A 20,088-nucleotide genomic window follows, 5' to 3' on the forward strand; every position below is an offset into this window, starting at 1 on the left:
GGTGGCGGTGGCGAGGACTGGCTGTGTTCACAGAGGCACACAGCTCTCGCATCCCATTCCAGCACCAGCTGGCACGCCCTGCCACAGCTGGGGTGGTCAGGTGGGGAAGCCTACTGCCCATGTCCTCCCCCTCTCCAGGCCCAGGCCGGGCCTTGGCTCCCACGTCCCCTCCCCTTGGACAACTGCAGCTTTAGCTGCCCCCAGACCCCTTGACCTAGATGGTTTCCAACTTGGGCCGGCTCCAGGCATTTCATTTCCTCAAACCTCCACCCCTCGCCCCAGGCATTCAGTCCAGAGCCTGGTGCCCTCTCCTGGCCTCTGTCCCACCTCCCCAAACCACAGGGGCTCTCTCAGCTCCAGCCCCACTGCCATCTCCCTCCTTCCGTCTCTGCCTCCAGCCCTGCTCCTGAGACCCTCTAAAGATTCCCCATCCTGGGGACAATAAAGCCCAAGCCCCTTCCTTTCTACCCCTCCCCTTGAAAGGCCAAAATCAGACCTGCCACAGGACCTTTGCACCTGCCTCTGTCCGGGATGCTCTTCCACCTGATCTCCCCACAGCTGGCCCTCCTCACCCTTCAGGTCTCGGCTCAAACACCTCTTCTGAGAGAGGCCTCCCCCAGAGCACCCGGGGCAGTGGTACCCACACTCCACACACCATCACTCTTTACTCTTCCACATTCTCACGTACTTGTCTCCTGGCTCACTGCCTGTCTCCCATCAGCCTGGGAGCTGCCTGGCTCTATGGCTGTGTCTGAATGGTCACCTCCCGTGTCCTCTGAGCCTGGCATATAGTAGGCACTGCATACTGATCTGCTCTATGAATGAGTCCATGAACTGCCAGTCTCCACAGTACAGATGGACCTAACCACATCAGGAGCTCCTGGGACCCTGTGGATGCTGCAGCCTCGTGTTCAAGGCCCCTATGATCTGGCCTCTGCCTACTTCTCCAGCCTTGGCTCTGGGGTGCCTCCTCTCACCCTGATTCCTAGACTCACACTGTGCCAGGAAACCCTCGCTGCCCCTTCTCTGCCAGCAGTCTTACTCATTCTCTCCACAACACCTTCTCTCACCTGCCCAAACCCATGCCTCCTGCTCCTGCCCGTCTCTCCCACAGTCTTCAGCACCTTCACTCTATATCCCTCCTCAACCCGGCATTCACAGCCTGGCATCATTTCCATCCCTCACCTCCCTTCCTGTCATTTGTGTTTACAAACCCTGGTACCACAGGCGGTACTTGGTATCTCCCCCATCCTGCATTTTCACATCTCCATGTCTTTGACCCCTGCTGTTCCCTCTGTTTGAGCGCTCTTCTCTGCTGCTCTTCTCTGCTCTATTCATCCTTCAAGACCCAACTCAAAATGTCACCTCTTTTGTAAAATCCTGCCTGGTCTTACCCATCCATCAGGACTCTTTTGGTAGCAAGAGAAAAAAAATCAACTCAAGAGGGCTTGAGCAAAAAGCGGGGGGCATTTCTGTTTATGTAACTGAAAACTGCAGGCACAGTTTCAGGCATAGCTGGATCCAGGGACCCAAATGAAGGAATATATACTCCCACCTCTGCTCTCTCTCCCTCCACGTGATAACCTCACTGGTGATTCCCCAGCCTAGACGTGGTCCCGGAAGAGGACAGCCAGTAGTCTCATATGTACACCCTCTGGGCTCGGCAACCACAGCCAAGCTGGCCTTCCCCACAGGCTGGAAGTCAAAGTTCCAGGAAAGCCTCTGATAGGCTCTGATGGGCCACGGGTCCATTTCTCAACCAATCATTGTGACCAGCGGTAGGCTTGGGCGGAGGAAGGCTGTGGGTCCCAGGACCTCTGGGGCCCCGGTCCCGCTCTGGACACACCTCCCCTCAGTCTCCACGCATCCCCGTGACGTGCTGTGGCTTCTACCAGCCAGGGCCCTGGAGGTCCACAGCCTCTCAGGACCAGGAATCCCATCTCCCTCACAGCTGGCTCCCTGGGGTCTACTCAGTGACAACCCCCGAAGGCGGCTTGACCGTACGGAGGTCAGCTGCATGGAGGAGTCTACACGTGCCGGGTGTAATAACGGGTTAACCATCACCCCTGGCAGGCCGAGCAGATCTGCATTTTCACGGAGGCCTCAGGGGGACACAAAGCTTCAATGGCAAGGCAGAAAAGGGGGTGCCTACAGTGTGTGTGTCAGGGGGAAAGCCCCTCAGAGCCCAGTCCTAGCAGCCCAGCCTGTGGGGGCCACTTGGCCAATCCCGAAGAGCTCGCGAAAGGGCTGCGAGTGGAAGGGCTGGGAAAATAATTACCGAGGAGGCCTGGGAGGGAGGCGGGGAGGCTGGCGAGAGGCTTAATGAAACTGCTAACGCGTTAGTGATTCCTGCCTGCTCGGGAAGGCGGAGGCAGACAGCCATGTTGCCAGCTCCCGCGACTGAGTCTGCCAGGCGGGACGGGCTGGGCACAGCGAGGCGGCAACAATAGGCACCCTTCATCACCAGCCTTCCACACGTGACTCTCACGGGGCGATCTCAACACACTGAAGCCGGAGGACGGTCTATTCCAACACATCTCAGGTTACACGGGGCTGGAGTCCATGCGGATGCATTACAAAACAGAATGTCTAAAATTCTGATTAGACACAGCATCGCAGACCTCTAAGGACCAGGGTGAGCAGGGTGTCTACTCCCATTTTTCCGGACAGGAAACGAGGGCCCCGGGAGGCCATCCACCCCTGGGGACACAGCAGGGTTATTCCAAGAAAAGTACCCTGCCCTTTGAGCCCTTACCGGAGCAGCCCCTTTCCCCGGCCACACACATCTTTTCAACCTCAGAAGAGCTCCAGGAGGCAGGCAGGTGCCACGGCCCATCCCCTTTACAGATGAGTCCAAAGAGTCTCACCCCAGGTCACCGTGCAAGATCAGGGGGGCTGGAGCAGCACCCCGGGCTGGGAGTCCTGGGCCAGCGCTCCATCCTCCCCTCTAGGTGGGTGCTCACTGAGCAATGCAAGCTGTGGTTTTCAGTTTACAACATCTCATTTCCGCCCCAGACGAGAAAACAAAGGCACAGAGAGGTTAAGTGATGAGCCCGAGGACACACAGCTGCGTGGCCACAGAGCCAAGACTCGGAGCTGGGTTTTTTCACTCCAGAACCACGTGCTTTTTTGTTCAACCGTGTCGTGGTACCCACTGGGTACTTGGTACCCCCCTCGGGGGCTGACAGAGAGAGGCAGAGAAGCCCACACTCCACTTAGCCAGGCTTCTCTGAGGAGCGTTTATAGAAGCTGGGGCGGCCGCCTAAGGCAGAGGTGACCCTGCAGGCCTGCTCACTGCGCTCCACTTTGCGTTAGGCATGTGCCCGGCACGTAGCACCGCCTCATTCCCATGGCACAAGTGAGTAAACTGAGGCTTGGAGAGGTGAAGCTCCGCACCTCACAGACTGACCCTCAGCTAGCAAGTGGCACGGCTGCCACCACGCAACAACCCCACACGGGCAGCCCTGACCCATCTACTGCCTACCCCCGGCCTCAAGCGGGCACTCAGACGGACAGGTGCTCGTGGAATTCAGCCCCAGGTGCAGACTGAAGGCCAGGGATACCAGGTACTGAGCTGGGCCCACCTTCCACCCCCCTCCCCCGGATGCACAGGAAAGGCTGGGTGACAGGAGTGGGTGTGAGGAGATGGTCTCGGTCTCTGCTTCTGCTCTGGTCGGGCTAGGGGACCCAAGAGACCAAGAACTTGGCGACTAGCTGGATGCCCACATCAGAGTCCTCGTGCAGATGAGGTCTGCCAGGAGAGACCGTACATCTCTACTTTACAGGTGTCACCCTGGGGCCGTCCAGATATCCCCAGGTTTGGGGAGACTCCCATCTAGGGGTTCTAGCAGCTCATCCTCTCCTGGGCTTATTTTCGCAGGGAGGCCCTCCAGAGAATGAAGACGCCTCTGTGGGTACAAGACCGCAGTGCAGGCGGTGTGTCCTGCATGAATGAATGAACAAATGAATGATGGAACAAGCCCATGCCCCCTGACCTGCGGCTGCAGTCCCTTCCCTTAGCAGCCTCCACCCAGCGCGGAGGCTCTGTTTCTGTAAACGGATGCCCGCCTCACAAGACCAACCCCCAGTCCTCTACCATTGCCAGGCAAGGAAACTGAGGCTCGGAGAGCCCAGGGCCTCACGGGAAGTGGGAGCACGAGGATTCAGACCCAGAAGCCTAGACTTCAGTCTGCACCTCAGCCCCGGCCGCTGACCGGTCCTCATCTCTAAAGACAAATCCACGTACGCACCCTTGGCTGGCCCCACCCACCCCAGGGGAGCATGACCTTGCCCATCCCAGCAATGAGAACACTCGGGTGCAGAGCAGTGGAGGGCCTAACCCTAGGCCACGTGGTCACAAAGATGCAAAGGATCCCTCTGATCCTCCCATCCTCACCCTCCAATCCACACCCCAAAGCTGCCTCCTTCCCAATCATCATCATCATCATCATCATCATCATCATCGCTGTGAAGAAGGAGAAGGGGAGGGGGGCAGGGAGAGGGAGGGGGTGAGGCGGGAAGCCCCCCCCTCCACCCCGCCCCCAGCAGGCTGCTTTCTGGTCAGAGAAAAGGCCTCTAATGAAGGCCCCACAGATGCCGCTGAGCTGGCGGTGTCAGCCTGGGAGCCCCGCAGAGCTGCAGGGCGCGCATCTCTGCTCCCAATTAGCACACAGGTCCTCCATCAAAGCGCACTCCTACTGCCAGGAGCAGAGGCCAGAGGGACGGCCCTTCGAACAGTAGGAGGAGGCCGAGCCTCTCTGGCAGGCGCTGGCCCCTGCACCTTGCCTTTCTGCGGGGCGGGGGTGTGTGGAGTGCAGGCCCCCCCACCACCACCACCAGCCCCCTCACTCACTCACACCCTCTCCAATCAGCCAGTTCAGGGCAGACGCCGTCACCCCGGGGGACGCGCTAATGAAGATGGTCGACATTAATCTCTTCCCTCTCGCGACAGGTCAATTTATAGTTCCATGGGGAGCCCTGGCACTCGGCCAGAGGGCCTGACATAACTCTCCCTGTTCCCTGGGAGGATGGTGGGGGTGGGCCTGATGGGGCGGAAGCAGGCTTGGACAGGGTAGGGAGGCTCCTGCACCTGAGTGCCCACCACCTTTACCCCAACGGATCCAGGTGGGACTCTAGATGCTCCTGAATGCAAAGGTTGAAGGTCAAGGCCTGCAGGTATCTGGGTGCAAATGTGGTCCTCAGAACCTCCATCTGGGGCCCCCGGATCCCAGCAGAAGATCCCAAGGAGGTAGGAGGTATGTGATTCCTCACTCCCAATGGACCACCACGGGGCTACAAGACCCCTCCAAGGAGGCTCTGGTTCACCTCCTTCTGATACACTCCCTGCTGTTCAATCCTCAAAGATCACCAAGCTGGCCAGAGCTCCCAGTCTGGTGGGAAGCATCTTGGCACCTGCTGAGGGCCATGTGGAGGGAGGGTGCTCAGGGGTAGAAGTACGGTGGGTGGCACCCACCAGAGAGAGGTGGGGATCCTGGAAGGCCAGGAGGAGGAGAGGACACAGGTGGGCCCTGAGGATGAGCAGGAAGTTCAACAGGCCAGAAGACACAGGGAAGGGGCTTTGGAGGGATGAGACCATGACAGTCTCAGGGCAGACCCGGCGCTCAAGGGCTCTGCAACCAGAGCACATCCGGTTCGCAGAAAGGAGGCTGCAGAGGGAGGCAGGGCTGACCACAGAGAAGCCCAGTCTCGAGAGGCGGCTCAGGAGTTTGGCCTAGTTTAGGTCTGTGGATGGCTGAAGAGTTCAGAAGCTCAGAGCTGCTTTTAGAAAGACAGTTTTGGCTATGGTGTCCCAGAACAATGGTTGGGGCTGGGGAAGAGAGGTGCGAATGTCCGGGACAGAGGATAAAAGGAGGGAGAGACGCTTGTGGGGTAGAACCAACGGAACCCTGTGGTTGATGAGATGGACGGACAGGTAGATGTCCGGGCAGTCACACAGGCCTGGGGGTCTCCAGTTTGGGTGCTGATGGAGGCGATGTCTTTGGTTTGGGGTATCATAAAGAACTGGGCCTGATGCTAAACTTGAATCTGGAAAGTCCCAGAAGGCTCCCAAACCCAAGCCTGGGCTTGGCAGAAGCCAGGACCCAAATGTTCGCCCCAGGGGGGCCAAAATAGGAGCAGGGCTGGATCCCTCCTCCCAGATGCAATTCATTTCTGTGGCAAAGGTGAAGCCAGGGTACCTTCTGCTTTTCCAAACACTTCAGGAGGAAGCAGGGGCCTTGCAAAGACAGAATGAAAAGCCAGGCAGTCAGTCCAACAACGCTGGACAGAGCCCTTCTGCAAGAAGCATGGATGGGCCAGGCTGCCCTCACCTTCCCCAGAGCCAGAGCCCAGGGCTGGCTCTGCACTCAATAGGTCGCCATGAGTCCCTGCTGAAGGCACTCCCCTTTCTCTCAGGCCCTGGCCTATCCCCACCCCGTCACAGCTACCCACCAGGTCTCATCCAAACCCCTCAGTAATCTTGGGAGTGTCCCCATTTTTCCAAGCTGGAGACCCAGGCCCAGAGAGCTAAGGGACTTGGCTCAAAGCCTCTCCGCTTCTAGGTGCTGGAGTCAAGATGGAACCAGGGTCTACACAGCCCCAAAGCACATATCCTTCAAAAAAGGGTGGAAAAAAGAGCATGGCTGAAATAAAGAACCTGAAGGCCTACAGTAGCTGCATTATGGTGGTGGGACAATAGCTGATTTTTTTTCCCCACTTGTTTTCTACAATGAAATATTCATACCGTCTCCGTGGGTGTGCGTGCCCTAGTGGGGAGAGCTCCAGCTTTGGCATCAAGCAGCCTAGGGGTCAGATATTGGCTGGCTGGGGACCCTGAGCCAGCTATTTGCTCTCTCCCAGCCTCTGCTTTCTCATCTGTACAATGGGGACAAAAAAAAAAAAATCCCACTTCAGATGAGCCGGTCACGCCCGGCGCACAGTAGGCACGCAGTAAGTGCCAGCCTTGGAGCACCACACCCCCGCGTTCTCGCCACCTGCCCGGCATCCAAGGGGAACTTAAGACGCCCCCACGTGCCAGACGCTGGCGCCAGGCGGGCATCGGGTCCCCCGCCCCGGGGCGGGCGCCCGCGCCCACCCACCCTCCTGCCTCACCCCACCGCGCCCGCGCTGCCCCCTTACCCTGGCGGCCGGAGGGCCGGCATCGGTCCCGCAGGAGAGCCCGGGCAGCGGGGCCGGGCTCCGGAGCGCGGGGCGCGAGCGCGGGCAGGGCGCGCGGGGGCGCGGGCCGCGCGCTCCGGGCCGTGCGCCCCGCGGCCGCCGCGTCCTCGCCTCCAGCGCGGGCCCCGCGCGCCCCGGCCGGCCCGGGGGCAGGCCCTGCGCAGCGCCGCGCCGGGTGGGGGCGGGCCTCGCGGGCCCTGGAGAGGCGCCCGGGCGGCGCGGGTTCCCGGCGGGCGCGGGCGGCGCCGCTGCGGTGGCCCCGCTGCTGAGTGGTGGGACGCGATTTACTGGCTGCAATTCCCGGCGCCCCTCGATGGCACTTAAGAGAGACCGGGAGGGAGCCGGGGAGAGCGGGCGGAGGGCGGGCGGGCGGAGGAGGGGCGGCGGGAGCCGTGCGCGCCGGCGGGGGAGGGGCGCAGGCGGGGGCGGGCGGGCGGGAGGTGGGGAGAGGCCCGGATGGAGGCGGCGGGCGGCCGCGGCGCGCCGGGCTGGGGTGGGGTGGGGGGGCCCTGCCTCCAGCCCCCGCCCACCCGCGCCCGGTTCCCCCCAAAGGCTGGCGCCGCCGGTGGGGGTTACACTCCACCGGTCCACTTCACCCCGACCTTCCCTTTTACTGATCCCCCACCCTCCAAGCGGCCCACCCCGCCCAGCCTCCACCCCCTCCACAGCCCCCCCAACTTCTAAGCGGCCTGCTCCACCTCCACGCCCCCACCGCTGCATCACCATCACCATCACCGCTGGAGATCAGAAACTCTTGGCCCGTGGGCCCAAGCCAGCTAAAGGCACGCTTGCTTTGACCTCACCGTATTTTTTTTTTATTTTTAATTCAAATGAATTCCCATCATTTAAAAAAAAAAAAATCGGTCATTTGCACAGAAAAATCTACATGTCCGGCTTAGTTTGGAAAAAGAGGAGGCTCAGTCGGAAGCCTCTTCCCGAGGATGGCCGCTTGGCGGCAAGCTGGCAGGGGGCCTGGCGCGCAGCTCGCCCCACCCACCGACCCCCACCCGGTCCCTCCCAGGCCCACCTGCCTGCCCCTGAAGGCCTGTGCCTTCTCACTGTGGCACCTCGCCTTTCACACACCCTCACCCCCATGCCTCTGCAGTCCCACTCCGTAAGGAAGCCCACCCCCATCCCTTCAGGCCCCTCTTCTGGGAAGCCACCTGGACCTGCACACACACACACATCCCCACCCAGTGGCCACCCAGGGCCCCCTGCCCCCGCAGCCCGAGGTGGTGGCGCCTGCCCTGCCCGGCCTGATTCCTTGCTGGCTGGCACTGGGGCCTCTGCGGCTGCGCTCTCACCACAGGGCTGCTGCGCTCTGGCTGGATCCTCCCTCCCATCCTGGCTATGGGCCTGGCCCACAGTAGGCACTCAATAAGTGTTGGCTGAGCGGCAGGCAAAGACAAACAGCCGGGCCCGGGATTCCACGAGGCCGCCTGGGCCATGGCGGGCACAGGGCACGGGTCCCTGCAGCTGATGTTCATTTTAAAAGCCCCAAATGTTCACTCGGAGCGGCTCTTGCCAACCAAGGAAACGAACGATTTCCACGCTTCATTTTTCTCCACCTTAATCCCACTGCCAAGGCTTTGGGGCCTCTGCTGCTGCCGCTGCCCTCAGGCTGGCATCAGATCCTCCCTGAAGGTGCAGTCCACTTTGGGAGTGCTCAGGATCTCAGGGAGGACCCAAGGTGTCTCCCAGGCCCTTGTGAGGTCATGGCAGGCTTCAGGGCCACAGATCTGAGGGCAACCGCTGGCCAGTGCCCCGGGGGTGGGAGTGGGGGTGGAACAGAGGAGCCCAGAGAGCCTTCCTGGGCTCGGGGCTGCTGTGATGGCTCCCCTGGGCAAGTGTCTCAGGTACCCCTTCATCCTAATGCTTCCTGAGAAGACGGGGGTACCAGGCGAGAGCTACCCTGCTCCAGCCACTGGATACCCCACAGATTTTTCTAAAAAGCTGTCACAGACCCAGCCAGATACTAAGATTCCATTTTATAGAGAAAAAGCACTTCAGACAAGGTGACCTTGCTAAGGTCACCAGCTGTAGGGCACTGAACCAGGAGCCTCTGTGGCCCTCCAGAATCCCCCTGTCTGTGATGAAGTGAGACCCCCTCTCCCCCTTCAAGTCTGCATATAAAGCGAAATCTAGGAGGTGGGGCTGGTCTGTAAGGGAGGAGATGCAGGCACCTGGATCCCAGAGCTGGTTCTGGGCAGTCCTCCCTTCCAGAGCCTTGCACACCTGAGCAAATGTATCTGGTCTCTATTCCCAGCTCCTCAACCACCCCCTGCCCATGATGGCCTGACCAGGTGCCCTTTCAGTGCAGACGCCAGGAAGCAGGCCTGGCTCAACAGCCAGCAACTATGAACAAGCCAGAAACACCTTCCTGGGCCTCAGTAGGCCTATCTGCAACATGGGGGAACAGCCCCGCTTCTGTGGGCTTTGGGGGCACAGAAACAAGATGGCAAGTAAGGAAGAGGGAGAACCAGGAGGTTTAAGGCCTTAGGTGAGCTGGTCTGAGTTTGCATCCTAACTTCCCAACATCCCCACTGTGATTCACCCACTCAGGGCCTCAGTCTCTTTCTCTTCACAAAGTGTAGGAGCAGATCATAAGACAATCAACTGACTTAAGAGACTGCAATGCGACTGACATGGGACAATGCATGTAGAACCACTCAGCACAGCCTGGCAGTCATAAGGTTTGAGACTTGTGACCTTGACTGGGAAGGCAGAACGGTTAAAAGCATGAGCCCTGGAGGGTTCACATCCTAGCTCCACTGTACCAGCTGTGTGACCTTAGGCAAGTTACATAGCCTTCCTGGGCCTCAGTTTCCTTGTCTGTAAAATAGGGATATGAATGACAGTTCCCACACTATCTGACTGTGCTGTAGATTAAAGTAGATAACTCAGGTTTGATGTTTAGACCAGTACCTGGCACCAGGAACGCTCAAGACAGCTCACTGCTCACCACTCTCAAGATTAATAAAGCCAGCCAGTCCCAAATTCAAGGTCTAGGGCAGCCCCTTGACCTGGGAGCCTCAAGACTGCCTAGCCTACAGGCCTTGGTGAAAGTGAAAGTGTCAGTCGCTCAGTCATGTCTGCCTCTTTGTGACCCCATGGACTGTACCTCACCGGGCTCCTCTGTCTATGGAATTCTCCAGGTGAGGCTACTGGAGTGGGTAGCCATTCCCTTCTCTGGGGGATCTTCCTGACCCAGGCATCAAGCCAGGGTCTCCTGCACTGCAGGCAGATCCTTTACTGCCTTGAGCCACCATGGAAGCCCACGGGCCTTGGTAGCAGTGACCAGTGACTGGTGGAGGGCGGACTGAGTCCCTCAGGGTCTAGGATTATCCTGGAGGTCCCAGAGAGCCACCGGGAGAAAGGGGTGAGCGAGGCTTACAGGGGCCTTCTCTCACCCCCTGACTTCAGTACTTCCTGGTTCTCCCATCTCACTGTCTCTGCAGTAATGGTCAGTATTTTAAATCGTCTTGGATGGTCTGTCTTTGCCCTGCCTGCACATAAACTGTGTGAGGGTGGGAATTTTGGTCTGTCTTGATCCTTGCTCTATGTGCTCTGGGTCAGAGGCCAGCACAAGTAGGTGCTCAACAAACAGCGGCCACTGGAAAAGAATGATCAGATGACAAGGTTTAGCAAGAAGGGTGGGATGGCGGAGCTCGCTTCCCAGAAGACAGCCCAGCCTGGCTGCTGTCCCTTCTTAGCTCAGTTCCACTCCCACCCCCCACCAACCTTGGGGGTTCGGGAAGCCAGAGTCCTCCCCGGGAAGCGTGTCCCTGTCACTGCAGTGCAACCAAGCCTCTGGGGTGAGGGAGGGACCCAGGCAATTTTCTGGCTCAGGGCTCATTTCAGAGCTGCTTGCTGACACAGAAAGGCCTGCAGGCTCATGAAGGCCCGGTTCCAGCAGATGTAGCCCTGCACTCCCGCCCTAGAGCCCCGCGGGGCTTCTCCACCCCCGCCCCCGGGGGACTGGAGGGGTTTCCCCAGCTGAGTCCCAGGATGTCCTCTGGGGGCTGGGCTACCGCCCCCTCCCCAGCCACAGTCCCCTCACGTGTGCACGGCACTCCCCCGTTACAGTTTACAAAGTGCGTTCACAGACATTATCACATCGGCTCCTAAACGCCCCCTAAAAACCACAATAAATCTCTCGCTCTGGCTCCCGAGCCGAGCCCACCGGCTGCCGCGTAGCAGAGGGGCCTCAGGGCACAGAGCCTGCCAAGGCGGACGCCAGCCGGGGCAGAGGGGGTTCCACGTGGGCGGGTGGCAGGTGGTGGGTGGCGGGCCCAGCTGGGGCGCTGAGGAGCGGGAGGGGAGGAAGCCCGAGGGCCAACCCTGCAAAGAAGGGAGGGAAAAAAAAAACCAGCTTGTCTGGGAGAGCAGCCAGCAGGGCTGGAGGGGAGAGGTCTGGGAACCAGACTGAGGGGCGGGGCAAAGGTTAGGGAGGGGTGCGGAGGGTTCCTTAGCACTTCAGACGGCCTCGGGAGGAGGTGGCTCGTGTCTAGGCACCAGGGGCCCGGGGATAGTCCGTCTCCGCTGGCTTTTGGCTTTCCACCTGCTTCCCTCCACCCGCCAGACAAGAGCCCTGACCAGTCAGTTCCCCGGTGCACTGCCTGAATGCCTTCACTGCCTTTTTGCAATCCTAACCCTCCTGATGCTAGGGAATGTTGAAGGCAGGAGGAGAAGGGGACGACAGAGAATGAGATGGTTGGATGGCATCACTGACTCGATGGACAGGAGTTTGAGTAAACTCCAGGAGTTGGTGATGGACAGGGAGGCCTGGCGTGCGGCAGTCCATGGGGTCGCAAAGAGTCCGACACGACTGAGCGACTGAACTGAACTGAACCCTCCTGAAGGACAGCTCAGAACTCCCCCACCTGTGGCCCCCTCCCCAGCTTCCAGAGCCTGCATTCAGGTGCCTCAGCTGTGCCAGGGACCCTCTTCGTGAGTTGGCAGGCCCCTGTCCCTCTCTGTACCTGGTCAAACAGTGGCATGAGGCTAAGGGCTGCTGGAGGGCAAACACCCAAGCCTGGAGGGTTGTGGGCGGGAGGTGAGACCCCCCAGGACAGGCGCAGCCAGCTCTGCTCCTGTGTTTTGAGCCCAGCACCCACCCGGCCCTGAGCAGCCACGAGAAGAGAGCTCCCCGATGTCTACGCAGAATCAGCCAGCAGCCGTGGCTGTGTGTGTGTGTTTTACCATTTTCCTTGATTCTCCAACTTGGAGGAGCTCAGCTTACAAACTGTGGAAAGTTCAGGAAAGTTTAAATAAGCAGGACGAGGGAGGGCCTGGCCCGAGGGGGCTGCGGCTGCCCTGGCAGGCGTCCCTCCCGCAGACAGGCCTGTGTCTCCCCCCGCACCGCCGCCTGCCCAGCGGGCGGGTGCCCAGGCCAGCCACGGGCTTGGCCTCAGGGCCGTGGAGACGGCTGAGCTGTCGCGGCTGAAACTGTGGCCATGTCGCTGGGGGACAGGTGGTGGCTTCTCTGCGGTCACCGCTGAAAGGACCGGCATTTTTTTTCTTTTCCTTGATGTGAAAACCACCTGCTGGGCCTGGGCCCTGGTGGGTGGAGGTATCACAGCCCCTGAGAAGTGTTCACCCTGTGGTGTATCAAGTGCATGAAGGCAGTGGACGTGAGCGAGCTGCAGGTGAAAGGTGATGCCAGGGTCCCCCCTGACCCCCGAGACCTAGGAGACAGCCCCCCAGACTGGGAGTGTGGAGCTCAGGGAAGCCCAGGGCTTGTCTGCCTGGCCTGCTCACTCAACTCCTGTTCCCAGTGAGGGATTTGTATTAAGAAGTATAAAGAACTCTTAACAACTCAACGATAAAAGGACAGGGGTTCCAGGGTGGTCCAGTGGTCGGGACTCAGGATTTTTCATTGCTGGGGCCCAGGTTCAGTCCCTGGTCAGGGAACTAAAATCCTGCAACCGTGTGGTGCAGCCAGGCAAACAAACAAAAACAATAAAAGGACAAATAACCCAATTTTAAAACCAGCGAAGACTATAAACAGACATTCTCTAAAGAAGCTGTGTAAATGGCCATCCGTCACTAGTCAAAACCACAATGAGATGCCACTTCTCACCCACTGAGATGGCTGTAATCAAAAGACAGGCAATAAGGGGTGTTGCTGAGGATGGAGAGGAACTGGGGCCCTCATACGCTGCTGGTGGGACTGTAAGATGGTGCAGCCGCTGTGGAAAATAGCCTAGCCACGTGTTGAAAAGTTAAACAAAGAGTTACTATAAAGGAACCTCCCTGGTGGCCCAGTGGTTAAGACTCTGTGTTCCCACTGCAGGGGGTGCAGGTTCCAGCCCTGGTCTAGGAACTAAGATCCCACATGCTGTGCCATGTGCAGCCAAGAAGTAAAAAAAAAAAAAAAATTACTATTTAACCCAACAGTTCTATCTCTAAGAAATGAAAAGACACATCCGCACAACAATTTGTGCAGAACGTTTGTAGCAGCATTATTCATGTTGCTGTTGCTGTTTAGTTACCAGTCCTGTCCGACTCTCTGTGACCCCATGGACCATAGCCCGCCACCATAGCCCGCCAGGCTCCTTTGTCCATGGGATTTCCCAGGGAAGAATACTGGAGTGGGTTGCCATTTCCTTCTCCAGGGGATTTTCCTGACCCAGGGATGGAACCCATGTCTCCTGCATTGGCAGGAGGATTCTTTACCACTGAATCACCTGGCAAGCGTTATTCATAATAGCCTCTAAATGGAAACAACTCAAATGCTCACCAATTGATGAATGGATGAAGGTGGAAATGTAGTCTAGCTATTCAAGGGAATATTATTTGGCCATAAAAAGGAATGACACTGATTCATGCTGCAGCATGAATGAATCTTTAAAAAAAAAAAAATCATGCTAAGTGAAAAGAACCAGACACAAAAGGTCACTTGCTGTCTGACTCCATTTGTATGAAATGCCCAAAACTGGCAAATCCACAGAGACAGAAGTAGATTAGTAGTTACTAGGCGCTGGGAGTAGGAGAAATGGAGAGTGACTGCTAGTGGGTACAGAGTTTCTTTGGGGGATGATGGAGTTGTTCTGGAACTAGATAGTGGTCGTGGTTGCCCAATTCTATAAATATGCTAAAAACTACTGAACTGTACACTTCAAAAGGGTCAATTTTATGGTATGTGAGTTATATCTCAATAAAGACTTTTTTTCAAAAAAATAATTATCTCAATAAAGCTATTTTTTTTAAATTATAAAATGTCCCACACCTCAGTCTACCCCACATGCCTCCCCGCAGGAGCTGGCTTCATCACCTGTCCAGGCCCTAGCCCCTCCCAAGCCTCCAACCTGGAACAAGGGTAGGTTATCAGGTAGTGAATGCCTTGATGTGGGCACAGGACCCTGCTTCATCCAAGCCCACTGGTGTCTGTCTCAGGCCCTTTGCTCAAGCTATTCCTTCTTCCTGAAACACTCTTCTCCTCACCTCTTCCTGTTCATCCTCTGGATCTCAGTTCAGACGTCTGGTCCCTAGAGAGGCCTTGTTCATGCGTGCCTGCTAAGTCACTTCAGTTGTGTCCGACTCTTTGCGACACTATGGACCTCAGCCTATCAGGCTCCTCTGTCCGTGGGATTCTCCAGGCAAGAATATTTGAGTGGGTTTCCGTGCTCTTCTCCAGGGAATCTTCCCCAGCCCAGGGATTGAACCCCCACCTGTTAGCTCCCCTGCACTAACAAATGGGTTCTTTACCACTAGTGCCACCCAGGAAGCTCTAGAGAGGTCTTGAAAGTGAAAAGTGAAAGTTGCTCAGTCGTGTCTGACTCTTTGCGACCCCACGGAGTCCATGGAATTCTCTAGGCCAGAATACTGGAGTGGGCAGCCTATCCCTTCTCCAGTGGAACTTCCTGACCCAGGAATCAAACCAGGGTCTCCTGCGTTGCAGGTGGATTCTTTACCAACTGAGCTGTTAGAGGCCTTACTTGTTCCCAGACCCGGTGACTGAGTCTCTCCTCTCATATAATTCCCAACCTTCAATGCATGCCTGGTGCCAGCCTGGAGTAGGCGCACAATAAACCTTAGCCAAATGAGTGAAGCAGGGACAAGAAGTTCAGACTGAGGTTGGGAAGCATTGGCTGCAGCAAGGGGAGCAGGTAGCTGGGGAAGGCCTGTGCTGGGTGGGCTTTTCTCGAGCCAAAGGGAAACCATGAGGAGGAGGAGGAGGGTGGCCTTTCTAAACTCAGGTTCTAGGAAGATAGATCTCTTTGACTCTTCTGTAGGGATAGCCCAGCAGTACAAGGCTGGAGGCATAAGGCCACGAGGAGGCCATGGCCTTAGTCCAGGCCTGAAGAGGCAGGGCCCAGCCTGGGGCGGTAGGTACCGAGGAGGAACACCCCGGGGAAGAATTTGGGAGCCAACCTCAAAGTGACTTGGCGATGGCACCATTGCAGGGGTGTGGGTCCCGGGTGGCCCCAGGTACTGGAGGTCCAGAGGGTCAGGTGAGGACAAGGACTTTCCCAAGGAGAGGGCAGTGCCGTAGGAGCCTGTCTGGTGTGACGTGATCAGAAATGGTGGGACCCCAGCAAGCAGCAGCCCCCGCCATTTACCAGATCTATATAGTTACCCCTGTTCCCGTGTCCATCCCTCTGACCCCTCATTCTCCTGGGTCAGGTCTCCGCGTCCCTACTGATCAAGGTCACGGCCTCCTCACTGGTGTCCCTGACTCAGGCCATTCGCCTTTTTCTCGTTCGTCCTCTGTGGGGCCTTCAGCACAGAGTGGGTCATTCCCCAGCTCAGAAACCTCCCGTGGCCCTCCCCCCGCCACTGACCTCAGAGCAAAAAGTCCAGATGCTGCCCCAGGGCCTATGAGCCCCTCCGTGGTGGGGCCGCACCCCCTGTGCCTCCACCCCAAGTACCCTCTCCCCCTCTGTGCCTGGGTATAAAGACCACCTCCTTGGGATGCCCCCCCACCCCCACCCCAAGACCCCAGCCCTGAGTCTTGGCAGCATGGAAGCCTCAATTTTGCTCGTCTTTTCTGGAACCCAAACCAGGAGGCATGACCTGACCAAAGCTTTTTAGTGACGGCGACCTGGTATGAAATTACTTAGAAATGTTGACTGGTCAGATGATGTGTGGTCACAAACGTGTTGAGTGACCTGAAGTTGGACGGAAGTAAGAGTGTTCTCTGGTCTTATTCTACCGCGTGGAGCAGTTGCTTCAGACCTGGATGTGAAAACGTCAATCCACCAGAGCAGAAAGTGGTCGGCTGGGTTCATGGACACAGCCCCGGGGTGTAGGACCATGCCTGGGTAGCTGGGGTGCTTGAGGTGGGGCTGGATGGGTGAGAGAAAGGAGGGAGGGTGGACGGGGAGGGCAAGTGGATGGATAAGTGGATGGCCAGGAAGCATACGTGCAGAGGGTTCGTATTGGCCATGGACCACCTCAAGCCCAGCCCACAGTCCAGAGCATAGAGAAGGTGCCCCTTCCTAGGGCTGGGCTGGGATTCATGTAGCCCCCATGGGCACATAAAATCCCAGCTTCCTAATCCCCCAGGGGCTGCCAAGCTAGAGACTCCTCTTGGCCATGGGCATTTGATTGTCCAGGGCTCAGCCACCCCCACCCCTCACGGCATCTCTGGCCTCCCTTCCGAGCCTCTAGGCCCAGCCAGCCTTTCCAGCGATTTGACCAGAACTCTCTGGAGCCATCCTTGACACCTCTGCTCGCTCATGCGCACTCTCTCCTTCTCTCGCTCTCCCACATCCAATCCATCAGCAAATCCTGTTAGATTATTTTCAACAGCCTCCTATCCGTCTCCCTGGTGCTGCCCTCGCCCCTCCCCCAGTCTGTTCTCCACTCAGCAGCCAGAGGGATCCTTTTAAATGGTGAGTCCAGGAGGCCTCACCATCTGGCCCCCATTTCCTCTCTGAGCTCATCTGCTACCAGCTCCCCCCACCCCATCCACCCCACTCCCTCCAGCCACGCGGGCCTCCTTGCTATTCCTCGGCCGTGCCAGGCACGCTCCCGGCTCCGGCCCTTTGCCCTGGCTGATCCCTCTGGCTGGAACACTCTCCCCCAGAGAGCCATCTGACTCACCTCCTCACCTCCTTGCCAGCTTTGCTCAAATGTCACTTTCTCAATTAGACCTTCCTTGGACGCCTCATTTATACATGAAAAAGGCATCCACCCCTTGTTTCCCTTTCCTGTTTTATTTTTCTTTTTAGTGCTTATCACTCTGGGCCACAATATATTTTACTCCTTTTTTTTTTTTTCCCTGAGAAACGCTTTAGTCTGTTTATTTATAGGCTGTTGCTGCAAGTGGGCTTTCTTTAGTTGCGGCGAGCGGGGGCTACACTCCAGTTGTGGTACTCAGGCTTCTGGTTGTGGTGGCTTCTTTTGTTGCAGAGCACGGGCTTGCAACTTGCAGCTTATTGCTGCAGACACGCAGGCTTCAGTAGTTGTGGCTCTCAGGCTCTAGAGCACAGGTTCCATAGTTAGGGCACACGGCTTAATTGCCCCATGGCATGTGGGATCTTCCCGGACCGGGAATTGAACCAGTGTCCCCGGCATTGGCAGGCAGAGTCTTAACCCCTGGGCTCCCAGGGAAGTCCTGTCTTACTTCTTTACTATGTTTTTGGTCTATATTGCTCCATTTGAAAGTGATCTCCATGAGGGCAGGGGTCTTGCCTACTGCCTCGTGCCCAGCACTGAGCAGGGGGTCTGCAGGGCGCAGATGAGGGGTTCAGCAGTGAGCAGGGGGCTCCCCTGGTGGTTGAGTGGCTACGGACTCCACACTGCCAGTGCAGAGGGGTGCAGTTTCGGTTCCTGGTCTGGAAACTGGATCCCACACGCAGCAACCAGGGGTCCCTCATGCCACACCAAAGATGGGGGATCCTGCGTGCTGCAACTAAGACCCACTACAGCCAAATTAAAACAAACAAACAAAAAACATATTTTTTAAATGTGTAGAATGAAAGAACGAATGAGTGAACCGCTCCAGGGTCCAGGCTTGCTCCTGCCTGAACTGGCCTGCACTAGGCTCGACACCCATGCAGGTCCTCCCAGCCTCAGCCCTGCCTTTGTCCCCTGGCCACTGGCAGCTGTAGCCCACGTGCAGTCACTTTGAGAAGTCCCAAAGCCCCTCGGAGCGCTGGTGGTAAAGAACCCGTCTGCCAAAGCAGGAGACTTAAGAAACTGGTTCAATCCCTTGGTTGGGAAGATCCTCTGGAGGAGGGGCAACCCACTCCAGTATACCTGCCTGGAGAATCCCCATGGACAGAGGCGCCTGGGGTCCATGGGGTTGCAAAGAGTTGGACAGGACTGAAGCGACTTAGCACACAAAGCCCCTCCCCTGCCTGAGGGCTGCCCACACTTTCTCCAAGGCTCCTGGGAGGTGGGTGCCTCTATGGGTGGCTCCCAGATCTGAGTTTCAGGGAAGATGATTCAGGGCTGGCCCAGCCCTCACTTGGTTCTGAACCATTTATGGTTTATAAAGTGTCTTCCCTAGTGAGCCCAGATGGAGCCTAGCAGCAGGGACTCCTCTGAACACCACCCCCAGCCACCACTTTACACTTCCCTGCTCTTCCCTTTTGGGATTTCCCAGGTAAAGAATCCACTTGCCAGTGCAGGAGACACAGGAGACGTGGATTTGATTTCTGGGTCAGGAAGATCCCCTGGGGAAGGGAATGGCAACCCACTCCAGTATTCTTGCCTGGAAAGTTCCAAGGACAGAGGAGTCTGCAGGCCACAGTCCATGGGCTCTCAAAGAGTCAGACAACTGAGCACAGACGCACACAGCAGGACAGAGTCTTAACCAGCACACACCCAGGTTCAGATGTGAGAGCCAACTCGACTGCTCTCTCTCTGGATTTCAGACCTAAGCTCTCTAAGCCTCAATTTTATTATCTGCCAAATGGGTCTAACAATTCCCATGTTGACGGGTAGTCAGGATCAAAAAGGTAATGCAGGCATGCTAATGATTTAGGTTACTGGTAATTTTATTAGAGCTCATATTTGCGTGGGCGCACAGGCTGCCCATTTGTTCTGGAGGGAGTCTCCAAGCGCCCCCACCTTCTGCCTTGCCGCGAGCAGGACACCAGACACAAGGCCCTGCCCTCAAGAGACTCGCAAATACGAATAACGACATGCATGAACGTGGGTGTCCCAGCCGGCCGACTTTTGGAGGTGGTGTGATTTGCTGCTTTATTAGCACAACCTCATTTAATCCCCTAGAGAACCCTGTGAGTTGGGGGCAGCTACTGTCATCCTGCAGAGCAAGGAACAGAACTGTGAAGGAGCTTGTTGGTGGTCCCCCAGGGGGCGAGGGGCAGAGCCAGGACATGAGTTGAGGACCTTACCGCCACGCTTGGGTAGGACACAAACCCACATGACCCCCTGGGTCACTCACTGGATGCTCACATCAAGGTGGCACTTGGAGCTGTGGGAACACGTGGGGGTGGGGTGGGGGAGGGGGGCGGGGAAGGAGGGCGTTGAGGGGTCGTGGCTCGGGAAGAGATGGACAGGGAACTCCAATGAGCAAGGACTTAAAGGCACAAAAGCTAAGACAGGAGGAGGAGAAAAAGGGCAGGTCGGGCACAGGAGCCAGCCTGGGCCCAGCCCCAGAGTGGGGACAAGGCAGCCCAGCCCAGGCCTCCCTCTCTGCCGGCTCCACCCTCCCCGCTGATGTGGCTTGCAAAGGCAGGGCTCACAACCTCTGGCCTCTGCCCGTGCCATTCCTGCAGGCATGCTTCTCCCTTCCAAGTTCAGTGGGGGGCAGGGCAGGATTTGAAAAGCAGCAGCTGGATTTGAGGCTGCAATGCCCTGCTTCACAGAAGAAAGCTGAGTTTAAGCTGAGAGAGACCCAGGGGAGGGAGGCGCCTGCCAGGAAGAACACGGTGAGCAGGGGGAACAGAACGTGCGAAGACATGGGTGCAGAGTCAGGACCTAGATCCGTCCTCC

The 20,088-nt window shown here is 57.5% G+C and overlaps 1 protein-coding gene across 2 annotated transcripts in view; it reads right to left on the reverse strand.

Annotated features, from left to right (window-relative positions):
• TCF20 (transcription factor 20) overlaps positions 1-20,088 on the reverse strand; it is a 187,742-nt gene that overhangs the window by 156,999 nt on the left and 10,655 nt on the right. Inside the window, exon 1 of one of the 2 annotated variants that reach the window (XM_070453451.1) lies at positions 7,138-7,226. The exons of the other annotated variant lie outside the window; for it this stretch is intronic. The gene's annotated coding sequence lies outside the window, so the exon portion shown is untranslated. Of the gene's footprint in view, positions 1-7,137; positions 7,227-20,088 lie in introns of those variants that run through there. 2 annotated transcript variants of the gene reach the window in all.

This window comes from Odocoileus virginianus, chromosome 23 (assembly GCF_023699985.2).
Source record: "Odocoileus virginianus isolate 20LAN1187 ecotype Illinois chromosome 23, Ovbor_1.2, whole genome shotgun sequence".
Taxonomy (NCBI): domain Eukaryota; kingdom Metazoa; phylum Chordata; class Mammalia; order Artiodactyla; family Cervidae; genus Odocoileus; species Odocoileus virginianus.